This window comes from Coptis chinensis, chromosome 3 (genome assembly GCF_015680905.1).
Source record: "Coptis chinensis isolate HL-2020 chromosome 3, ASM1568090v1, whole genome shotgun sequence".
Taxonomy (NCBI): Eukaryota; Viridiplantae; Streptophyta; class Magnoliopsida; order Ranunculales; family Ranunculaceae; genus Coptis; species Coptis chinensis.
In genome coordinates this window covers 39,098,907-39,125,569 of record NC_141458.1, presented here as the reverse complement: position 1 = coordinate 39,125,569, position 26,663 = coordinate 39,098,907, and the positions used below count along the sequence as shown (strand labels likewise).

General features: G+C 35.1%; 1 pseudogene; it reads left to right on the top strand.

Annotated features, from left to right (window-relative positions):
• The first annotated feature begins 14,976 nt into the window (after positions 1-14,976).
• LOC147509556 (serine decarboxylase-like) lies at positions 14,977-24,999 on the top strand (annotated as a pseudogene).
• The last annotated feature ends 1,664 nt before the right edge of the window (positions 25,000-26,663 follow it).

Sequence of the window (26,663 nt, the reverse complement as noted above, 5' to 3'; positions counted from 1 at the left end):
GAAAAGGTAGAAGTAGATTCTGCAAATCGTGTCCGAGTTTGCTCCCTTCAAGTGAATCAAATTTTGACATATCGATGGATTTGTGATAACGTGATTGGGTCGAGTAATTTCTCTACAATCTATGAACCTGGTGGTGATATCCTATTTATGTTAATGAAGAGGGATAGCAAAATTTGTTTGGGAAAGACTATAATGAGGAATATTATGGAGAGGAAGAATGCAAATCATGGGTATCTCATCCTTCCAACTTTTATCACTAGGCTTTTGTGTGAGTTAGAATTGTTTAGTGAAGAAATAGTTGAGACAGAAAGAATAAAACTTAAAAAAGGATAGATACCCAAGCATATTTTACATTGTCCACCTGGATTTTGGGACCCTAGTTTACTGATAGACGAGGGTGAACCAGTTTTTGGTATGACACCAGCTCATCACGACCCTGATTCCCCACCTCCTTATTTTGAAAACACTAGTGTCTTTGATGCTCAGATGGATCCGAATGTGCGAGACATGGGTTTAACATTATTTAGGGGTATGTACAAATTGTATAATTATTAGAAAAACAAGGAGGGGATGAGTATTCAGCGACATAAGGAGTTGATGGAACATATTCTTATGCTCCAGAATAACAAAGCTGAAACATCAGTTCAAAGGAGAGGTCGTCCAAAATCAAAATAGAATCCTTTATCTAGGCTTATGTATTCCAGTATTTATTCATAAATAATATGATCACTCATGTACTTGATTGTCTATTATGGTTTTATCACTTTTATTTGTAGGCAGAAACAAATCTTATATTCCGTGCAACAATGAAACTATTGATTTAAAAATTTATTATTATTATTATTATTATTATTATTATTATTATTATTATTTTTTTTTTTTTTTTTTTTTTTTTTTTTTCAATCGTGTCATTTGTACATGTGATTTATGTATTCCACTCTAGCACTTTTTCTCTACCTTTTTTGGAGATGTGTAACTCTATGGTATGAGGCTATGAGCGCATGACAAATATTTAGTCGTTAATTTTAATCCTCATGAATCATTACTCTTATTTCTTTTGTTAAGGATATAAATTCTACAGATTTTAGCTGGTGTAATTTTGCACGCATTTAAGGTAATATCCCTCCTTCTCTGATTATTTTAATTGTGGTAAGCTTTCAGTTATTTTATTTAGTTATTGAGGACAATGCCTAATTTAGTTAGGGGGGTGAGAATTAAAATTTTGCAATATTTTAATTACAATATTTGGAAAGTTTATATGTGAATTATGGTGATTCTAGGTGAAAATTATATTTTTATCATTTAAACTGGCTAATGAAATTGGAAATTATAAGTCATGACCAGGATTAGTAATACTTTTAGACTAAGTTTCTATTACTAGAAATATATCTCACTGATAAAAGTCTAAATCTAAAGTAAGTTCATATAATACACCATTAGAGGAATTTCAAATGAAAAAACAGCTTAAACTTTTACCAAACTAGAGGATTAGTACATAGACTTGACCTGTGAGACTTGAGCCTTTCAATTTTAATTTCTTGGAGAGTCTTTACGTAAATTTGAGTCCAAGTTGACTCAACCATTTTTCTATGCTTAAATTCATTGTGTAGTCTTATTTATTCTTGATTTGGTCAATCACGAGGTGGCATCAACTGGGGAGATAGCCATTAGGTCTTGTAGTCTATTCAAAGCAGAATATCATACTGATAAGTCAAGTAGTGAACCAATCAGCATTTATCCCACCTAGTAGGATTATCATATTAACCACTTTTGAGCCTTATATATTCAACCTTTTATTCTTAAACCAATCATCTTAAAACCAACTCCATATAAGGGTATAGCCCATACTATTAGCCTTACCCATATTTATGGGAATTTCTTAAGAACTAAAGAGAAAGCGAGAACAAAGAAGATTTTGAAGGAAATTTTACCATAGTCAAATGAAGAAGATTATTCCTTTAAAAAAAAAGAAAAAATATATAAATAATTGAGCAGAAGTAGTGATAGAATTCAAGTGTTGCAGTCTACAAGTGAAGAAAATTTCCAAGAAAGTCAAAAGCACAAGGTCTTTAGTATATTCTCTAAAATATTTGAATCCCTTTTACCCTTTTCTTGTGAACCTTTCCTAAGCCCCGTCTTAATACCCAGACTTATCACTAAAGTATGATATGAAGTGTAGAATAGGTGAGAGGATGCTAAAGTGAAGGATCTGGCACTTCAAATGTGATTGACATTCTTTCCATGAGACTTTATTTATATATTTGAAAATTTCTGTCTTTCTGACTAAATATGTGGGATGTTCCATGACTAGATTTCACCATAGTTCATATGTAAAATTGATTTTGTGGGTATATCAACTGAAAACCCTCACGAGGCTATAACTCGTCATTTAAGGGTAACTTAAAGGTTTAAGGCCTTGCTGCATATAGTAAATGCAACCGCGATGCCTGTGAAAGTAAGTAATTTTATTATTTAATTAGTATTGTTAGCTTTGAACACTTCTCTAGTATAACACATTTTTGCTAAAGACTAGAAAAATGCTAGTTGGGGGTTGTGATAAGTGCTCAAAAGTAATGATGTTAATCTCCATTTTATATTTAAATATTCTAATATGATGCAATTTGAGTTTTTGCAGGTCAAAGAACCTAAATGTGAAATATGGAGGGAAAAGAAGTCAAACAAGTAAGTAAAAAAGGAGTCACTGGGAATTACAGCTAAAGGCTTAGGGCAAAAACGTCATATTTGTCTCTATAAGTGCCAAGCCTAATGAGACTCTAAAAGAGGATAATAATTGAGTTAGAAGAGTCTTAAATTTGATCTCAAAGCTTTAATTTTGACTTCATAGGAAGAGGAGATCAACATGGAAAAGAAGTCAGAGTTTCACAAGAATTAGGAAACTGAAAGTTGTCAGAAGCTGCAGCTTGTGAAATAGCTTGCAGAGCAAAGTGGCCACGCCTCACTTTTGTGCAAACGAATCTAACTTTTCCAGGATTGCTTCTAGAAAGATTACAAAGAATTTGACACCAAAAAACATTGGATTCGAATCTCTATCCAGACGAGCATGTAAGCCAATATATAAGGCACAAAAACCTCAGTTTACATTATCTAGAAAATTTAGTGTTGCATCTTAGATCTAGAATTAAGAGAGAATAAAGTTCAAACCTTTTCACCATTAATAGCTATAAAGATTATTCTTTTTTATATTGTGTTTATAGCATAGTATGAGGAGTTAATCTCCCTTCTCTTGGGAAGGGAGATGAAGCATTTTTCGTATGTTTTAGTTTAGTTCTTCTTCTATCATATTTTAGTTTAAATCCCTCATTGAGTTTCTTCTTATTCATCCATTGATCTAATGCTCATGTGGAGGTTAGGAGGTCTTAGGGTAATTCATAATTGTATAGAACCAAATACCACAAACCCTAGATTCTTTTCTTCTAGTTTTTAGTGTTATAGTGTGATGATTGGATTCTTTATGGCACCTCAATTAGTTGTATGGTTAATGCTACATGTGGATTTTTCATGGCACCTAGAGTTATATATTGAATGTCACTTAAATCATAATTTGGTTAGATAGAAGATATCATTGGAGATTAAAGAAGTATTTGATGGAAAGATGGAAAGCATGTTGAAAGCCACATATTATCATCATGGTTATGAGCATAAGGTTTGTAGGTATGGTGAGTTTCTATTGGTAATTTATATTAAGCAAGATATGTAGATCTATTAGACTAATTCTATGATTTTGGTGGATTCATCTCTCCCAAGATATTCTCTCTCATTATTCATATTCATATATTTAATTTAGTTTAGTTTATGCTTAGTTTACATCTCAAATCAAATCAACTATATATTCATAATTACTTAGCCACATCTTTTACTTGCATCCATTAGAGTAACTTAGATTAGGAATTTCTATTACTATCAACTAATTATTTAGAGTAGAATTGATACCTTGCTAGCCACTATACTAATCAATATATAATAGGCTAAGTAAGATTTGCAAAAGAAACATAACACAAACAATGACATACAAATAATTATGTGTTGCGTGCTTTTTCACTTAACGATTCCATTATGTTCAGATAGAGTTGGGAACTGTTCAATTAAAAAGGTGTCTTTTGGTATATTGGTCTTCCACCTAATAGTGCACAACTCTTTTAGAAACTTAGCATGTTGTGGTAACTTTTTAATAGCGTCAAAAAAAGGTAGGTTAATCGTTAGATTTTTAAAAATTTCCCTAATCTCATCAAAGTTAGTATCCTTGTGTAACATGGCTAGTCTCGGGGGAAACGGTGGGTTCTCTCTATATTTAGCATAAGGATCAATATGAGTTTTAACCTTATCTATTTTCCTCTTAGGTTAAGGTTTAACTAGTACCTTTATAGGAGTAGGACATCAGTTACTACTTCGGTATCTAGTAAAATATCAGGTGTAGGGACTACTGGTGGGGTAACAACAGGCATCGTTACGGCGTTATCAACTACTCTACCAGAACGGAGAGTGGTGATGGCATGTAGCTCACCTACAATGATATTTTCATTACTAGGATTACCGGTTACTTCAAAGGCTGTGTTTGGCATTTTAGGATTAGGTACGGCTTGACCTGGAAACACACCTTTTGGTTGGGTTTTCTCTTGGGTTAACTGTTGGGTTAAATGATTAATGGATTGTAAAACCTGTTGGTTAGATTTAGTCATGGATTGGAAAAGTTGTTAGCTAACCTGTATGAAGGCATCGAGACGATCCGGTTGTGTAGCTGTAGTGGGTACAGGTGGTGTGACTAGAAATATCTCACATTGATTATTAACAGGTGGGTTGCGATAGTTATTAGTAACCGGAACGATATCTTTATTAGCATTATAATTATTATAATTACCTTGTCCTTGTCTCGGTGGAGCTTGATTGTAATTTGGCTCTTGCCTAATATTTTGATTAATAAACCCTGGAGGTGTAACGTGATGATTATTTTTCCAACCAAAGTTAGGATGTTGTCTCCAAGGCGCGTTAGGTTCACTATTAATGGAATAAACATTGTCCGGTTGAGCGGATGGTTGTTCATAGACTAGAGAACAATATGAGTCGGGATGCTCAAGGCTATAACAGAAATTACATGGAAGAGTGTTGACGTTCATGAAAGGAGTAGGTTGTTGTTGGGCAGAAATGGCTTCTACCTTTTTAGTGAGAGATTCGATTAAAGTTTTAAGCTCAGGATCAAATTTAATCTCAAACATACTGGCAGCCTTAATTATGGAAGAAGAATTACTGGAGCAGGGGATATTATTAGCCCCTAATTATTTTGACGTTTAAATTGATCTTCCAAAAACCTATAAGCCTCAGAGGCACCTTTACTAAGGAAACTACCCCCAGTCTTTATGTCAAGAACCTCTTTATGGTGATGTAAAAGCCCTTTGAAAAAGGCACGAACAAGCGTGTCTTTCGTAAGCTTATGATATGGACACTCAATGAGAAGATCAGTGAACCGATTACATCCTCTGAAAAGGATTCATGAGGATTCTGGTGGAAGAAATGAATCTTTTGAAGCATTTCATCTGTCTTTAGCGGTGGGTAAAACTGTTCCATGAATAATTGAACTAGTTTGGCCCATGAGTCCACAGAATTAAACGTTTGGGCAGTTAACCAAGATGCCGCCTTATCGGCGAGGGTGAAAGGAAACACCCTCAATTTAATTTGCTATGAACCAACAGTAGGATGATGAAATGTGGTAAGAAGTTGTTCAATCCTACGCATATGCTGATAAGGCTTCTCATGACAAACTGGTAACAAATTAAATATATTCGGGGGGATTCGAAAATCCCCCACTGGGTCTGCAAGAACGATGCACGACATAGGGCTATCGTTAAGGGCTTTATAAAAATCAAAGAGAGGAGTCTCTGTTTCATCAGCCATTTGTGCAGGTGTAGTGTGTGGTATTCTAGATAGGCATGTGCATTGACGTTTACGATAAATAATTGAAGATGGTTTACTAGTACCGGACCTTAGTCTCATACAAGGCTAAGGCCAATATAAATCAAACTATGAACAAACAGTCAAACAACCCTGATATGCTAGAAAAAATCCTCTAATAGGAGAGGCGAGGAGCGGAAGAAGGAGTACCTAAATGCCTCCTTGCTACGCGATTTGAATAGTGTCTTGTATACGCGATCACAGTGTATTCACAAAGTTAGAAACACTGAATAACTTAAATGAAATGAGTTGGAAACTAACCTGTGAAAATCGGGCAAATGCAGAAGTGGGCGTGGGAGCGCTTCGAACTAGGCGTAGAAGGGCACATGTGCGCTCTTGCCTGAACCAATGTCCAGTGTCTTTAAGGCGCACGCGCTCTCGAGATAGCCTACTATGGGCACGGGCGCGCTCCGTGTAGAATTCTGAAAAAAATATTTTCTGAGCCAAACAAACACAGTCAGAACCAAACAAGGGTGGGTGGGTTTTAATAGGATTTTGGTAGGGATGAAAAATCTAAAGGAAACAAATTTAAACATAACTAAGATGGCAGCGGCGCCATTTGATAAATGTAAAACTTTTGTTTACTCCTACTTAACTAATTAGACTTAAACATAAGTAAACGTTAAAATAATTAATGTCTTAACTATCAAAGTTATCTACTCTCTTGTATCATGCAATAAATGGAGTAGAGAATTCATTCTACTATTAGTCCTTTAAACGTAAGTTTCTCGCTAGTCTAATCGCTGCTAACAAAACAGTTAAGAGTAATGAATTGAATTATATTAATATGGCAATTGAATTTAATTAAGATGTTTAACTTATACTTTGATAATAAAATATTGAATGTGAATATGGAGAAGGGATTAGGGAGATTTGAATCCACTTGATGTATTTCTAATATGCTAGTTTCGATTATTGCAGTTCTAATCAAATAAGATTAAGTGTTCATCCCTAATTACTCATGGCAATCTCTACCTACTAATTATTAGCATGTGAGGAAGTCCAACCCATTCTCATGGCGAATCAACTATCTTTCTAGAGTGAAACTCTTAAGAAATAATAATTCTAACTAACATATCAAGTCTTCATCAAGCTTCATCAAACCCCTCTAATAAAGGTTTAGCTAGATGTCATTAGACTATCATAAACAAATATATAAGAAGGAGACATAATGAAGAACAATAATAAACTTTTATTAATATATTGAATACTGAAGAACAATAATTAACTAAGGTTTAAACTAATAACTAAGTCTAAAATCTAATTATCTATTTCTAATTAATTATATCTATCTAAGTCTAAGTATATTGAGAGTTATACCTTGGTCCTCTTTATATATCGGAGGCTAGGTCTACATTTTCGTGCATGGGCTTTGGAGCCATGTTTTGGGCTTTTGAATCAAGCCCAAAACCTAATTACATAAGTCTAAAAAGGGTTTCTCTACTAGAAATTATTTCAGCAGCCTTTTCATCTATTTTTACTCCTACGATTGGGTCAAGGACTAGACTATTAGAAAGATTTTTCGAGCCGGTCGTTTTGACATATAATAGGCCCAATTCTGAGGTCTGAGTCCAAAGATACGGCCTACAGAAGTTCTGTTAACTTTTCCGTTCTATTTCTGCCCGCGTTGACTTTGACTTTTCAACTTTGACCGGGCTTTAAAAAGGCTCTTTTTCCTTGAATCTTAGCCTTTAATCATAGAACTTCTTAGCAACTAACCTTTACTCCTTTATCTCGCAAAAGTGACATGTTTCTTCACATATTTGACTTCAATGTCTGAAATACATAAACGCCCATAAACAGTACTAACTCATATTTATTATACACATAATTGGTCTAAATGTAATGATATTAAGTGGTTAAAACTACAGTTTTGGGCTCTTATCACCTCCTCACGAAGATAGGCTCGTTCATATTTATGTGGACTTTGCGCAAGATCTGACAAAGACGGTCCTACCAAGAATTCAACCAACCAGCCAAGACAGTGAGTATTCCTTTTCCATCTTCACTTGTCATTGTCACATGATTTTCCCATATTCAGTGGGTGAAATTAAGAAAGACTGAAAGACTAAGAGTATGAACATTCAGTGTTCATAGTCCACTAGGATTATGAGTGGACTATGAACATTTAATGTTCATAGTCCAACAAGAGTATGAACATTCAGTGTTCGTAGTCCACTAGGAGTATGAACACTGAATGTTCATAATCCAACAAGAGTATGAACATTCAATGTTCATAGTCCAACAAGAGTATGAACATTCAGTGTTCATACTCCTAGTATACTATGAACACTGAGTATGAACAACAAAGGAAAGGAAGGAGAAAGAAGAAATGGGACCCATGATTGTCTTTAACTCATTAATAGTTTCGGCTCTTGAGTTCTCGACTCAAGCTCAAAGCCATATTCCTTCTAAACAAAGTACATGGCTGTCCACCTAAGCAAAAAACTGGCCATTAGATTAATTGATTCGACACGCTATTTAGAGTACAAAAGTGAGTAAACTGTGGTGAGTAAACCGATCCCTTCCCTATATCTATATTTCTTCAGCCATTTGAGAGTCAGTTGACTGTGAATTTGTTCTTTACTTAAATAGTTCAATTTGTTATTTCGGTATATTAGAGGACATCTGATATGTTTGACAATATAACTAAAGACAATATAGTATTCTTAATTGTATTTTATTATTTTTCATATATAATGATGTTCTGAGGCATCCATCTCCATTACCTAATTCCACAATTGTCAAGGAAACACAAGCAGGTGCAACGATAGTGCAAGGGGCATCAGATTTTCAGCAAGGACCCTCGGTGCAGCAACTACAAAGAGATGTAGTTGACATTGGAAAATAAAAGAAGGAGAATAAGAAGAAGCTTGGTGTTGAAGAGTCAAATTCCACTCATAAAGTTGTCAGTATTACAAGATCGATAAAGCGTCTGGAAGGCTGACATTTGTGGAGTTTTACGCCAAAGCAATGTTACATTGGCGTAGTGTTTCTCTTCAAAAACAGACGAGTGTTTCTCTTCATCAAGTATTTTGGCAATGTAAATAATCAGGTGACAAAGTTACAATCTGAGTTTGAAGTGTGTTAGTTGGCAGTCGATGGAAATCCAGAAGATTGTAAGCTTCTTCAAGACTTGGAAACTAAAGAAAGATGTTTAATCAATGCAGAATCAAATAGATTCCATGGCAGCTGAAGGATAGAATCAAATAGATTCCATGGCAACTATGTCCCTATCGAAATTCAATTCTGTTACTATTGAGACATCTACACAGCCTAAGCCATGAAAATTCATGAAAACATATAATCAATCAATCAATTAGTATATGACAATTACGTTAACTTAATGTGAAATCCATGGCAATCAATCCTCCCTACATCAATTGTACCAGTCATTTACCAAAAAACCAAACCCAACAGAGACTCGACTGTACAGAAATGAAAAGAAGCCTTGATTACATACATCCATTGAGGGACTCAAGCCATCATCCACACATTTTCGTTTAACTACGTACAAAGGGATTACAAGTCTGCCTAATACATCATACCTAGTCAATTATGAGAACACATTCCCAGCCACCACTACCATCACATCAAAGCCATACAATTCACTTTAATCTTCTTAGCTTATATGAACCCATACTTCCACCAAATCTTAGTCTCATGTCTATCAAAGACTCATTTTAACACCACAATGATTCATTACATTTCAAAATCTTCATAGCCATCTTTGCACGATGTTTCAACATTTTCTGTAGAGTGAAGCTACTCTTATTAAGCTCTTTACAATTGGCAATTTTTCGCATAATCCTTCACACAAATACGCCACAGTCCACCCTGTTACATGGAAAATATTATTAGTATCGAACTTTATCTGTTGCGATGAAATGAACTAGTTCTTAAACATCTCTAACAACGACAGTATAATCCATATAAAACTAAGATGACTATCACAATCCATTCCTTCTAGCTTGCTTGACCAAACCACCATGAATTATATGTACGCGTGTATTAACTTGCAATTCAAATCAAACATGTGTACATTATACTATACGATCATACATACACCATATATATCTATCACACCGTCTTCTGATAATTTATTCTGAGAAATACTGAGTATCTTATACTCAAAATTCTCAAAAATACTTAGAAATTCTCGGAAGATACCAAAAAAAAACTATCTGGTAAAGGATATTTTACTTGGGATGGTTATATTGTGAGAAAATTAACCATTCCCCCAAATTTCTTGTCGATACCTGAAATTTCGGATGGAATTAGCATTATGTCATCTGTAAGTTCATACTTAATGTCACTGACTATTATTTCTCAAGTTATGCAACGGTGCTTTCAAGTCTTGGTGGTTCTTAATTCTTGTCGACCAACTCATGTAGGTGAACCTTATTTCATTCAATTACCTTCTCTTCAAATGTAATCCGTTCAACAATTTTGAGTGGCAGACCAATTTTATTCACTTCAACCTGATGAGACTTGAAATTTGGATGACCCGATCTTAAGATCTTTATAATTTCCACTTGTTTAAGAAATTTCCTGAGTATTGATAAAGATCCTGGAAATTGGTTTGCCACTCGAAATTGCCCAAACGATTACATTTGAAGATAAGGTAACTGAATGAAATAAGGTTAACCTACAAGAGTTGGTCGACAAGAAATAAGAACCACCAAAACCTGAAAGCACCGTTCCATAACTTGTGAAATTATAGTCAGTGACATTAAGTAAGAACTTACAGATGACATCATGCTAATTCCATCAGAAATTTCGAGTATCGACATGCAATTTGGGGGAACGGGTAACTTCTGAAGAATATAGTCATCCTGAGTAAAATATCCTTGACTAGAAAGCTTCTTTCTGATATCTTCTGAGAATTTCTAAGAATTTTTTAGTAGAAGATACTTTGTCATACTATGACGTATTTCTCAGAATAAATTTCTGATACTATGACGTATACTCTGTGATACTATGATGTATTTCTCAGAAGATACTCAGTATTTCTCAAAATAAATTTCTTAGAATTTTTAGTAGAAGATATTCAGTATGTCTCAGAATAAATTCTCATAAGATACTCTCAGAATATATGACATGTGTATGTATATACACACATTTGATTTGAAATGCAAGTTAATACACGCGTACGTATAATATAAAGGATATAAGAATTCCCACCTAAAGCCAACTAAAACACGAAGAATATATATATATATATATATATATATATATATATATATATATATATATATATATATATATATATATATATAAAGACTATCACCATTCAGGTTTCCTACTATCTTTGCATGACCAAGCCACCATGGATAAAGGTAAAGTTTCAATAGTCCAAATCGATAACCAAAGAAACTAATATACAGCCACAGTGACTCATCAAATGATATATTCTTCTAAAATATGAAAAAGTTCTTACTTTAGACTCAAAAGAATAATCAAAATCATATTAACAAATTCAGGCCCCTAAACTGTCGAGCATCTCAAAAGTAATGAATTCAACTCTACCATGTCAACTTTTAATTTACAACTTTGGTGAGCCCATGACATGCCATTTAGGCCCCTAAACTTCAATGGTTTGATCATAAAGTTACCTAGTTGCCCGTTTTCATGAGAAACTCCACCAACCCTTGAGCAATGGTGTCATTTCACATAGCAGAAGTGATAAACACTTCAACTAAGTTAAATAAGGTAATTGAATGGGAGAAGGGCACAAAAAATACTATTAATGATCAACAAATTGTGTACATTTTCAAAGCTTAGTCTCTTTTTAATGTGTTGTCTAAGACTTGAATTCAACTAGGTAAACTAGTAGAAAACAACTTCCTATCAACAATAGAACTCAAAATAACCATTAATTTTCTTTTCTAAATAATTAAATAAAAACTATTGAGGGCATAAACTATTAATAACTACATGACAAATTTAATTGGTAAGAAATTAAAATAAACTAATACTAGAAAAACTAAGGGCGTTGTTAGATTTTGACGGTGTCAGTGACAATTAGTTACAGGATCCTTGTATACCACACGTGTTGCACCCACTTGCTGATGTCAGCAAACAAATATGAACTTCATATCATGCCCTTCTTTCTCTCTAGTGTTAATACTATTTTACCCTTAGGACCTCATCTTCTTCTCTCTGTACCTATCGTTTACAGTATGTTTCAAAAGAGGACTTAATCTTCTTCTCCCTCTTCCATGCACTCTAATGAAGCATATTTCCCTCTCTATTTCTTTTGAACACCTATTCTTGGAGCAGGAGAAACTCCTATCCCCACACTTCCCACCCAATTCCATTATAGTGTTGTATATTCTGTCACCAGTATACTCAAATCACCAGTATCAGTATATTAATGGAAGGAGAGTTCTGTGAAGAGGAGAGTTCTGTGAGGGATTTTCATAGAAGGGAGAAGGCGAACAAGTGGTGGAAATGGCATGTAGAGGAAGGGACTTTTGATGAATACTGGATAGTGAGGAAGAGTTCGGTTGCACTTGTGGCGATTGTGAATGGTCCTACTTTTAGAGGTTTCTTGAAATGGCATTCCCAGTCACCCAAGTGCCCAAATATTGATACTTTGGCTCATTTGTGGGAGATTTTCATTGTAGCAGTAAACAAGCTACACAAGTTCAAGCTAGACACGAAGTCAGTAGTTAATAAAGACTTCTACAATCTGGTTGTGGAAATAGATTTGCTGAGGTCTTGGGGTTTTGATGTCAATTTCATGGCTAAATATCTTTGGGAAATGGTATGTGATTGTGACGAAGTTTTGGGCATGTACACATATAGTATTGAAAAGAACATTAGGAGCCTAAATGTACTTTCTGTAGAGTTTTCAGTTGGATTTGCGAAAATAGAAAGTAAGCACAAGTCTATGACAATACAAAAGTTGTGATGGTTACAACTTCTAAAAGATGGTATGTTAGGTAAAAGTCATGTTGGTGGACTTGGAAAAGAAATTGATCCTGTTAGAGTCGAGTTATTATGTGTGGCCAGAAATATCAAAATGGCTATGACAGTGATGTTTCTTTGCTCTCCCACTTTCATTTCAGTGTTTAGCTTTCTATGGGGTTTGATACTCCAAAAGAATTTGGTTTGTCTGCACCCTTTCTAGAGGATATACCCCCACCACCTCGTGCTAGATTGATGGTAATTTCTATTTCGTTGTTACTTTATAGTGTCGGAGAGGTTTTGTAAAATGCCAGGTTGTAATTTTATTGTTGTTGGTATATATTAATTAGTCGTATTGTTTGTTGTTACTTGTTACAGTCGATGAAACGAAAACACTCTGACATGGATTAAGAGATGAGCATTTCGGAGGAGATAGAATTTGATGCTTTTTTGCTTAAAACAAGACGAAGACTAGAAATCGTCCAAGGCGTCTGTTATCCTCCAATGCCAAAGAAGTGCTCCATAATTTATACGCTCCCCTGTGGAAGAGTGGAATTGGAAAACCACTACTAGTGGTGGATTGAAGTTTTGGTATGGTGGTAGCCGCATGTTATTATGCAGATTTTGTTGTATCGTGGATGTGAATGTGAATGTGTAGTTCTGTGAATGTTATCAAAGAATGCCCCAGTAGGTCATTGTAAGTGATGTGAATGTGTAGTTCTATGATGTGTAAAGTGGGGACTGTGAAGATGTAGTTTTGTGTAATGGGGACTATGTGTAAAGTGGGGACTATGAATGTGTAGTTTGGTGGTATTTTGAGCCCATATGTGTTGTTGCAATATATTTTGAAGCACACTTATTGTGTCTTGTTCAGCTTATATAGTGTCGTGCTTAGCTTATATAGTGGCGTTCATAGATTATATAGTGTTGTTCATAGCTTATATAGTGCCGTTCATAGCTTATTGAGTGTTTTATATCAGGTGCTTACTAACAAGTTAATAAGTGTCAATTAGAAAGTTATGAACGAGACTATATAAGCTGACCCACAAACTTGTATTCGCGTACAAAGTATTCATGTACACCGCGTTGCACCTATTGTATCCACGATATTTATGTGATTATATATCAAAATACAGTCGAAATTGCACATTGAAATTTTGGAATAATAACTGAAAACCTTTTCAGTTGCCAATGGCACTATCTCCATTGCCAATTTCGGAATAATAACTGAAAACCTTTTCAGTTGCCTAGTAAAACTGAAAACCTTTTCAGTTACCAATGCATTGCATTACTAAGATAGACTGAAACGCTTTTCTCAGACAAAGGCAATTAACTGAAAACCTTTTCATTACTATGATAGACTTAAACTTTTTTCTCAGACAAAGGCAATTAACTGAAAACCTTTTCATTACTAAGATAGATTTGAACTTCTTTCTCACATAATGGCACTATCTCCTGGAGAAGGAGAAGAAGACGCCAACCATAGCCTCTACATCCCCCCCTGGATTATGCCAAAAGATACTTGCACATGGTCCACTCCAATTGCTTCAAAAATCCAAATTGGTATCCAATGATTGGGAGTCGCTCGGTTATGAGAGTTCATTCATAACCGATTTTGTTCTGAAGAACAAAGCATTTCTGGGCTATGTGATTCAGACCCAACACTTTGCCAAACTGTATACTTCCTTCCTTTCAAACATCGCTCACATTCCACCAATTCCTACTCCAAATTTGGACTTCTGCCCAAATGGTGTTTGGATCATGGCATCTTCTAGTGAAGGTATTATTTGTTTGTGTGAAGAGCATTTTAGAGACACCAAATTTTATGTATGCAAACGCACAACTCATCAATTGCGTATGTTGTGTAGGCCTAAGATTAAATTCTGGACAGAGTGTATGGGCATGTCGGTGCATTCAATTGAACCTTTACAATTCACCATAGTCCGATTGTCTAAACCAAACCACCATACTGTAGTTCAAAGCCGAGATAATAAAAACAAGAGTGTCATTGTCCATTTCATTGAAATTTTCAACTCCAACATTTTGAAGTGGAGAAGGTTGGAAAACCTATATTTGTCCTTCAACACTGAACACATTTAGATGGAGCTTGGAGTTTTAGCAAAGAGGCATCTACACTGGTCTCTTTGGGACGCTGGAATTTTGGCATTCCATATTGGTGCTGAAGAGTGGACAAAGGTGGCGCTTCCCCTCACGGCCTCGACCCCAAATGGTTACAAGCTCTTTCACTTCCAGGCCATTATTGCTATCATGTACACATTTTGGAATTATCCAATTTGTGCTAGACAAATTGAACTACACATATTGCAAGACTACAATGCTAGGGTGTGGAGTCAACCGCTGGAGTTTCTCTTGGATCACTTGTATCAGACATTTCCTCACCCAGAATTTGTTGACCTTTTCTCCATTGATGTTGGCATCTTCAAGTGTGACTCTTGGCTAGTGTTGGTCAACTTACGTACTAATAAAGTTGTGTCGGTCGAAAAAATCAAAAAATCAGGCAGTAGCAAAATCCTACCCATAATGTCAGACTTCATTCTGTATGGAGGAATTTTGAACTAACTAGAGATGGAAACTTGTTACAAGTCTACAGCCAATACTACATAATTACTATATATTTTATTTGGTTCCCAGTATTTATCTAATTATGTATTTATACTATATTGAACATTCCAGACTTATTGAATGTTCTGAGTCTTTATGTTATCAATCATGTCCACATATTAACCATTCCACACACTAATGTGTATTCTATCTCAGCGTATATATTACATATCTTCATGGAACGTTTCATATCTTCATGTTACATGTCTAAAAATGGTTATATTGTCAGACTCAGCCTTGATATGCTTTAATTTTAAATTTGACTTTGCCTTGTAGTTTTTTTTTTTTTTTTTTTTATAGTAATGCTTGCTTGTAAATAGGAATTATTACATATAAAGTTAGTAGTAATTAGTTATTGATCATCCAAAAAAAAATGGTTCAGTCCTGAGTTGGCCTTCTCTTAAACGGATATGTTCTTAGGAAGCTTATGTGGTGTCTTGGAAAGCTTATAAAGTATCCCCCAAAATATTATTATATGTGCCTTATTAACTACTATCACGAAAGACATTATATACGATATAGAAGCCACTATATAGGCTTACACAGCAATTTAAGGTCTGAATGGTGGAGAGGAATATGTTCGTTGTCAGTTTAAGAGAAGGGATTTCGAGAATTATTTTACTCCAGTTTTGAAAAAGTGGCGGAAAAGATGATGAATCATATTTACATTGATATTTGATATTGCATCCACAGAACAGTGTAGAACACATGAAAGAAAAAAGGTAGCAACTTGGACAAAAAGAAATGAAGTGACTTAGAAAAATCTTGTTTGTCGACAACCTCGGACCAATCAATCCAATATTGATTAATATGTAATCGATGGAACACTACTTGAAAACGACTCTTATGCTCAGAAACGAAATGTTCCAAATGTTCCTGGAAATTCTTGCTCCCATCGGACCATTTGTATCTATATGCATCAGGATCCCGATTCATGGATCTCTTGGTTTGAGAAATAAGAGGATCAAACCATTTCTTCTAACTCTTTGTCAAATTCGATAAATGTTGGCTGCTCATATATTTCATTATAGTTCTATGATTCAGAGTATCATTTCCTATTTGATGTATAAGGATACAAGGATATTCCAATAATAAACCATCTTGAAATCCACAAGTTTTTAGTGGGTAGAAATTTGCAATAAACGGGCAGAGTAAAGTAAATTGTGTATGGTCCCCCTTCTCTTAAACGGATTATCCGTTAACGGTCATGGTGTCTTTGACAGCTTACTTAGTGGCTTGAACAGCTTATATAGTGTCTTGAACAACTATTTCATTTACGCTTATTAGCTTGTTTGTAGCCACCTTATATATATATGACACTACATAAGCTGTGCAAGACACTATATAACATGTCCGTAAACAGAAAATCAGTTTAACAGAAAGCCTGGTGTTTGAGGCCATATCTTCTGTTGTAGTATATTCAAAGCACATTTACACAAGAGTGTAGTTAGAGAAAGGTGTCAGCAAAATAGCCAAGTACATAGCGCAGCAAACAAATCAACCTAGTATGTACATATATGGTAAAATACATATACATAAGCAAAATTTTCATATACATAGTTTTAGCACCTATAACAGCAAAATCAACCTAACCATTAGAGCAATAAGAACAACAAGTAGATCAATAATGATGAGAGCCATGTTCCTAAGTAAAACTGATTGGTTGTTGTGCTCAATTTGCATGCAAGTCTCCCCTGTAGTAGTGATGACCATGGGTATGGGCCGTATGGGTTGTACGGTTGTCTCTTCTAATGTCTGATTGAACTCATTGTAGTAATTGTCAATTCTTTTCTTTCTAAGCAGCAACTCCGCCTCTTCGATAGAATTACATCCAATGTAGTCTTGTCCAGCAAATTTGTGTACATGTTCATGAAATGGTTCATAGTCCCGTGTACTAAGGGATTGAGAAAGTAAATGGAATTATGAGAATCTGGTTCGAAAATCATTTGAGGGAGAGAATTTTACTAACCTGGTCCCTGCAGCTACTCCAGTGCTTGTATATACCTAGCTGCCACCCTCTAATGACCGCATAGTAGAACTTTGCCATAAGATTTAGAGAAAAATAATGTAATGCTACTGAAAAAGTAGTGCAGAATGAAGTTTGAGTATAAAGGATTTTATTTAGTTGGGTGACAGTGAAGTGTCATAAGACATTCACTCATTGCTCTAATAATAATAAGAATACAACTTAAACAAAATAATAATGAAAGTACAAATCAACCTAGTTCGTACATACATGGCGAAATACATATACATAAGCAAAACGGCAAAATATCCATATACATAGTTTTTGCACCTACAACAGGAAAATCAACCTAAACATTAGAGCAATAAGAACAACAAGTAGGCCAATAATGACAAGAGGCATGATCCTAAGTAAAACTGATTAGCTGTTGTGCTCGGTTTGCACGCAAGTCTCCCCTGTAGTAGTGCTGACCGTGAAGTATTTTATTTAGTTGGGTGACAGTGAAGTGACATAAGACATTCACTCACTGCTCTAATAATAATAATAATAATAATTAAACAAAATAATAATGAAAAGTACAAAGATAAACATCTCGAACAATTAAGCACTCTCTCTCTCTTTCTCTCTCTACATTTTTCACCATTTTCACTGTTTTGCTCTATCATCAATCTTTTCCCCAAACTTAACCTAAAACGTACGAAAATAATTGAAGAGTTGGACATGACATAGTTAGCTCTCCGGTGGATGTTTTGTTATAATGATCTATCCTCTCAAATTGAAAGTTTTTTCAATTTGAGAAGAAAAAACACTATAACAAAACAAGCACCGTATAGCCAACTCTATCATAACCTTTTTTTCAAATATTTTCATACCTTTTCGGTTGTTAGTGGGTCACATGGAACATGGAACCGTCTGCAAAGTGGAGAGCACCCGAATTTTAAATGGGAGAACAGTGACAAAGGCTTCACTAGTAGACTTATCAAGAGTGATTAACAATTGATGTTCTCCAAAAATGGGAAAGAGTTATTGGTTTGGGTGGCGGTCCATTTCTAAATTGGTGGGCCTGTACCGCCACCCCAAGCCCAATAACCCATTCCCAACCGTTCATAATATCAATTGTGAAACTGAGAAGTCCACAAGTAAAGCATGTGACACTGATCATGTTACCTTTAGGTTACCTAAATTGGACCGATTGCAGAGACCGTGTATTTGTGTACCTAAACGACTGCATAGCAAACCTTTCTCTGCATTATAAAAAATCTACCTAAACTGACCATGTATTTTAGTTCTGAAATCTAAGCTAATGTTGCCAAAAGTATTATTTGGGACATGTTTTGAATAGTTAGTTTAATTTGTTCATGGTTTGTTGTCTGTCATTGTTATGTTATAAACCAGCGTTGTAGAAAAAGTGTGCAACGGTGTCATATCATTCATGTTCCATGCGGATAACAATATGAATCAACAATACATTATACAAGCCTAGTAAATCACTATATAAGTATATGCCAGTAACCACATCAAGAACATCAATTGTGTCATATACATTCCATTATACGTATTATACTTTGTTTTCTGTATTTCTTGAACGGGAAGTCAGTTATTAAGTTAAACGTTCAACAAAATGAGGACAGTCACTTCAAATATCATTTACAAAATGTTTTGGCCTAAATTTATGGCTACAAAATTGGTAATTCGTTTGGCAAAGTGGTAAGAAATCAATAAAATTTAGCTTGCCATAAAAAACGAAATTTTTACCGAAATTTCGGGAGATCCGGACACGTTGTTCTCCTAAATAGACGCTACCTTAATCAGTTAGCAACCTCTTCTTCTCTTACTTCAGGACCAAAGGTTAGTTTTGACCAAATTCTCCTCACCCTCTCTCTCTACTGTATGGATCTACACCGAAAGTAAATGAGATCTGAGGTTGTGAGGTGAAGGCAATGTTAGGTCGGCGCCCGTGTTAGGTCTGAGGAAAAATGGTCTGAGGTTGGCTTAAACACAACGGAGCCCTAATAACTATAGGATGGCCCATTTACACAGGGAAGGCCCAATCTCAATGAAAGGGTCGAACTTACCTTTAGCTATATGCTATACTGCTATATTATATATATAACAGTGCGGCCCATAACAGTGACTGCTCTAAGCTCGACCCTCATTATGCCCCTCAACTTTTATGACACGTCATAAAGGGCCATGGTATTGGCACCCCATAAAATAGGACTAGTACACCTTTTTGGATGTTATATAGTGTATTTAGTCATCTTAATTAGTGTTGTGAACAGCTTATGTGGTGACCTACACCATCCAAAGGGGGTGCTAGTCCCATTTCATGGCAATACCGCCATAGAAATTTATTTATTTGGCTTATTTTAATGAATCTTCGTGCCATAGAAATCATTTTCGGCATTAATATGGTAAACATCATTAAAAAGAATGGTTATCTTTTTAAGTTTGCTAGGCTTCTAATTCCATTTAAGAACAAAGTTCTCAGTTAAGATTCCAGTTAGAAGGCCAATGGCTAGAGATCGAGAGTACGGTTCTAGTTATTTCCAATAATCCGTGTTTTGTGAAATCCAATCCGATATTTTTCCGTATTTGGCAAGGATATTTGTGTTCTAATTATCAAAAAGTCTATACCCGATGGCATGCTTGTATCTAGTCAATGTCTGATTTTCGATTTTTCTGGTTAATTATATCCGAACATTTATGATTTTTGCCGATTTCCCAAAATTTCCAAATTCGGAAAAGAAATTGCTCCATCCAGGAAAAAAAAAGATCAGAATCGGATAATGCGATCCGAAATAAATTTGAAATTTTTCCAAAAGCCCTTCTTTCAATCAAATCAGAAGTCACCCCTAGGTGAGACAAATAGAAACCGCATAGAAAATGTAGATCACGCTAAATTCAAACTATAAAAAGATTATTCAATTAGTACTATAAAAAGGTTATTCAAATAAAGATTAGTCCTATACATTTGTTTCGAAACATGTCCATTTATAGTACTTAGTAAATTTAGTATAGTGGTCATGGATTGTCTTGGTTAAAGGTGCAAATGGATAGGTTAGGATTCGGATAAGCCTGTATCCGAATCCCAATCGGAAAAATTATCCTGATATCCAAATCCGATGGATATTATAAATCATATCCCAATCTGATTTCGGATATCCGAATCGGATATGGAATACATATACGATCGGAAAATGAATATTACTTAAAATTTTATTTACTTTGAATATTGGCCCCGTTGAATAATTCATTTTACCACTATAAATTAGGGCATATACTTGTCACTTATTAATATTATTTTGTTATTATAGTTTAATATTATTAGTTTATGATTATATAGAATATTTTATACAATAAAAATAAACATATATATATATATATATATATATATATATATATATATATATATATATATATATATATATATATATAACTATTTAGTTTTTTAAATCGGATCAAATATTATGGGATGCAACTTACCAAGGCCCAAAATATCACCGAAATATTCAAGATATCGCTGATATATATCGTTTTTTGGGTACACTGAGATGGAAATATCTGATATATCTTGACCGATATTTCCGATATAAATTATTGTCTTTGATCGAATATTGTTGACTTTGACTGATATATTGACGATATTTCTGATATAATCGACGATAATTCTAATATATCAACATACAAAACAAAATTTTGACTGGTTAACAAAAAAAATGGATATCTCCGATATTTCCATTATATCTGATATATCTCGATTTATTAGTACATTGAGATATTCACCGAATTTGATATTTCGGCCCTTGATATTTTGGTCCTTGCAACTTACTGCGTCATGAATGTTTTTTTTTTTTTTGGGGAAAGTGTTTTTTGGAAATAAGTCGTACGAAAAAAAGACCTACGGATCCCTTAAATACAGCATGGATCCCAATACATTTGTTTTCATTATTTTATCCAACATGTCTGAGTGTCTCTCATCTCTCTCATCTCTCATCTCTCTTCAACAGTCTCTTCAAAGCCAATATCAAAATCAAGAAAATCAAAACTCAAATTCGAAAGAACAACCGACATTTAAAAGAATGTTTATTTTATCTCTACTTGCATCCTACTCTTTATTTGTTCGACAGAGATGACCTAGTCTAAACCATGTATTTTAACTCGAAGTGTTTGTTGAACACAAGTTTTTGTTTGCAGACAGAGATGACATAGCCCGAAAATTAAATTAAGTTTTTTTTTTTTTTTTTGCTAAGTGTGCTGAGAATTTGATTAAGTATAGGAAAAAGGAGAGGGAAATTACAAAAGGTGAAAGTGTAAAAGAAAGAAAAGGAAAACCAGAATCACAGTGTGATACTGTCTTAGCTATAGTATTTGAGGGAGTGAATTGCAACCCTACTAGGTAGGCCTCTAATACAACACTTCTTCAAGCACCTCACCCATTCAGTCCAATCTAAATTAAGTACTTGTGCAAGCCTCCCATTTATATAACCATGGATGCTTGCCATGATACAGAAAACATGACTCATATGACATAGTTGTTGCATTTTTAGCCGCTTGATCTACCGAGAAGTTCACTTCCCTCCAAGTTACGATTATTAAATTAAGTTATTTGTTGAACACAAGTGTTTGTTGGCACACTCTATATAAGCTATCCAGGACAGTAAATAGCTTTACCAATAAACTATATTAGGTTCATAAAATAACCTTGTAACTTGGGTGTTTTTGCTATTTCTGATAAATTATCTAAGCAATCTTGTTTCAATATATTTAGGATGAAAAAGGGAGTAGAAGGGAAGGGGAAGCAGACTCTTGTAGAGGAGGAAGATTCTAGATCAGAAGGTGGATCGGAGATTGACATCATGACGCGTTGTAGTCCAAAAAAGCTACATGTACAGTTTTTTGAAACATTCGATGCATACGAATTAAATGACTTCAAAACTTGTCCGTTTGGTTTCCTTCTTCGCACCACAGAGGAAAAAGATCCAGAAGACGACAAGGTGTACTCGTTGGTAACCCACAACAACTTAATTGTTGCGATTTTGAACCGGAGGGTTTGTAGGCTTACTTAGAGAATTAGAGATGTGCATTTGAATTTCAAGAAGTCTGATGTTGCGATACTGACTGGACTGTCCACCACAGAACCTCCCGATGAATACTGGAATATAGAGGATACAAAGCCCACACCTTTAAGGATTAAATATTTTCTCCGAAATAAAAATGCCAAAAATAACAAGACGGTTAAAGGAGCGGTTCTTCTAGACCTGATATTGGAAGCCAGGGAGATGGCGAAGAAAAAAGCCGAGTCACATCCGGAAGCACTCTCAGATGTCTACCGACTGAACCAGTCGTATGTCCTTGGTGCCACTACACCATAATAGGATATTTGCAACACGCACCTTTTTTGATTTGCAACGCTTATTTAGCATTGGTAATGTTGTAAAGCGTTGCTTTATTTGGGTGAATTTCCGGAATTAATTGCTAACGCTTAAAAAGCGTTGGAAAAGTGTTACAAACTTAAAAATTTCGCGAACAGAGGGAAACCAAAAATATCGAAATATAAAACATAATTTTTTTTTTCTCTCCTCTCTCTCTCACCGCACCGCCACATTATCTCAAGATCCCTAATTTTCGCACTCCTCAATCAAAGAAAACAAGAAATGGATTGTTGACATGCATCCTCGGTTAGAAATCATAATATTCTTTAGACATCCAACTCATTTCCTCCATATGGTATCGCGGTGTTGTTGGATCCAAAACAAAAAACCTTCCGGATCCACAAAATTCATCCTTAGTTGGTTTTTCGTCTCAACACATCCAAACAAACAAACCCCAAAGAAGCAAAACAGAAATTAACAAAAAATTAATTGCTTATTCTTTTGTTCTTCTTTGTTTCATTTGTGAATTGGCATGATATCGCTTTTTCAAAACCCAAATTGTTTTTGTGCATTTTTATTAAATTGGGTTGAAAATTGGCTTAAAATCAATATTCTTTGAACTAATGTTCTGATTTTGTTATCTAATCACAATCAATTCCGGAATGTTACCAAAGGAATTTGGAATTGCTCCTAACTATTATTTAACTATTATTATAGCTGCTATAATAATAGAAGATGAAAATCAAGGGGAAGAAGAAGTTGGGTAAGAAGAAGAACAGAAAGTTGAAACTGAAGAAGAAGAAGAAAACAACTATGGTGTCCGTTTAATAACCTTGGTGATCCGTTTATTGAGAGCAACTATGGTGTCCATTCCAGGCAATTTGAAGTGGGTGTTTTGGATTGGTTTGCTCGCCTCTGGGAATTAGAGAAGGATGAATATTGGGGTTATATTACAAATTGTGGTATAGAAGGCAACCTTCATGGTATCCTTGTCGGGTTAGTAAATTTTTTTTTTCTTGTCACTATTGGGACTGAGTAGGAACGTGACCATTATTTACTTGAGAATAGTAAACTGATATGACAATGTGCGGGAGGGTGACGATGGAATTCTCTATCGGCCACGAGATACACACTATTCTGTCTTCAAAGGAACACGAATGTATTGGATGGGTGTAAAGTCAACACTCGGTCTCTGGTGAGATTGGTTATGCAGATTTCAAGGATAAACTACAAATGAATAAGGAGAAGCCAGCCATCATCAATGTTAACATAGGTGTGTCGAGTTGTTCCTTCTAATTTCTATCTTTCTTACATTAACTCATGCTCAACCTTAGTTATGTATTTGCAGGAACAACGGTTAAAGTCCATTGATGATCTTGATTTAGTTATAAAACTCTTGAAGAAACGGGATTCTCGCATGGTGATTCTACATTCATTGTGATGGGGCATTGTTTGGGCTCATGATGCCTTTTGTCAAACGTGTATGTCTTTAGTTGTTCCTTTCTTAAGCTTTGTATCCTTTGGTGGTAGTTCTATGTGAATGCATGTTTGTATATTGTGTTGATTTGTCTCAATGTCTAGGGCACCAAAAGTCTCATTTAAGAAGCCAATTGGAAGTGTGAGTGTCTCCCGGTCACAAGTTTGTTGGCTGCCCAATGCCTTGTGGTGTTCAGATAACAAGACTAGAACACATCAACGCCCTTTCAAGGAATGTTGAAAGTACCTTCAGCGAGATGCCACCATCATGGGCAGCCGAAGCGGTCATGCACCAATTTTTCTTACGGTATACCCCCGAACCGAAAGGTTCTGGGGTTAAAAGAAGTCCGAAGTGCCTTAGGAATGCTCACTACTTGAAAGACCGTCTTCGAGAAGAAGGAATTGGTGCCATGCTTAATGAGCTTTAGCAAAGACAGCTTGTTTTGAATGGCCACAAGGCGAGGAGTTTGTTCGCGGTGGCAATTAGTAGTGGGAAACATCGCCCATGTTGTGGTCATGCCAAATATTACCATTGACAAGCTAGATGATTTCTTGAATGAATTGATCGAGAAGCATGTAACATGGTTCCACGATGGAAAAACCCATACTCCTTGTATTGCAGCAGAGATAGGAAAGAACTATTGTGCTTGTGCTCTACACAAGATATGCATGTGTTTAAGTTAGACTTGTAGTTTTCTAGCATTTGTTGTGCTATTTGTATTGAAAACTTGTGTTATTAATAAAACTCACGAAGATGGATCTGTGTGAGAATCCTTCCCCATTTTTTCCATTTATTCTTGTTTACATTCAGTGTGTTGTTGTTATTGCACAAGGATGAGTTCTCTGTAGAAAAGTCAGGAAGGCAATGGGATTTCGATTGGTTTGACATGGCAAAGGTGCATTTAGAACCAACATTGCCTAGGTCTGTCATTGTTCCCGAATATGAATTGACTAAAGATTGGGAACCCGGATCGATGGAGGTATGTAATTCTTCATTTATACTTTTACATACTTTACATGTGTCAAAGTTGTTTGGAAACATGTTTATATTCGTTCTCTTTAGTTCCCCGTATGGAAGTTGATTTTGTTTAATATATGCAGATGGATGTATCAGAATATATGCATTTAAGATTTACCCTAATAAAGTGGAAGGAATAATTACGAGATTTTTGAAATGAGCTATATTTAGTGAGATTTTGAAAGTGGTACGCTTCTGAAAACCTAGGAAGCAAGGACACCAACACCAACAAGAGGGACATGAATGTACAACAATTCTTGAAAAAAATAAAAAATAGGGGTAAAGGCAAAGACACACTTATCGACCGTGAGTAAAAAACATGGATATTCCTTCTGTTTATCTGATTATATTGAGAGTTGCTTACTACTCATGATACTTTTAACTCATTTACATGGGGTGACCAGATAGAATGTTGTTAACCAACACATCCACCATGTCTACATTTGGATAATGTATAGCTCATAACACTAAATGTAGATATTCTTCATAGCTATCTCTTGTTATAGGAAAAGACCCGAAGTATCTTTTATTATCAATGATAAATTGTAGTGCTTGTGGTTACTATTTTCTGCCATTTAGCGATATTTTATCTTTCTCCCCTTCTTTATAGATGTCGTGACAAGCAGAAAACAGAATCTTCTTCTCTCCGGTGAGGTGAAGAAGCCGAAGTGCCATGAACAAGCTATTGATGGAGGAGAATGATGTTAAAGTGTCTCAAAGTTTGTTTATTTTAAAATGGGTATATGAAGCCAGTTGATCAACGTAAGTGCCTTCTCCTTCACTCTTTATGTATCGTATACCTATCTTTCACATTCTTTACTTGATTACTAGTGAAGCCTCCAGAAACACATGTATATGCCATTTTTTCAATTAATTAAACGCCAGATACCTCTGATCCTTTTTCCTTTGATTTGTCTTTTGAGCTTTTGCTTTTAGAAACACGAGTTACTATATATAAATGGGGAGACTAGGAAAGATGTCTGGTCCTAGAAGTGAGGCTCGAGTTACCGGGTCATTCTTTGAATCGGGAGGTATGAAACACGAGTTGCTTTTAGTGATTGGGAGGTATGAAACGGTTTATTTACTACGTTTTTCAACATATTAAACTATTTCTTCTTAATCACGAGTGATGATATAGATCATCATACTCACAACTCTAGTGTCAAAAGTGTTACTCTCAACCATCAACAAAGAAAAATTATCAAAGTCCTGTTGATGGCTATCGGTAAGAATAATGTTGTATTTTTTTTATTAATATTATTATTATTATTATTTAACTTATAAATTTTACAGAGTCACTCTTCTCATAAACCGATGAGGAACCACGGGA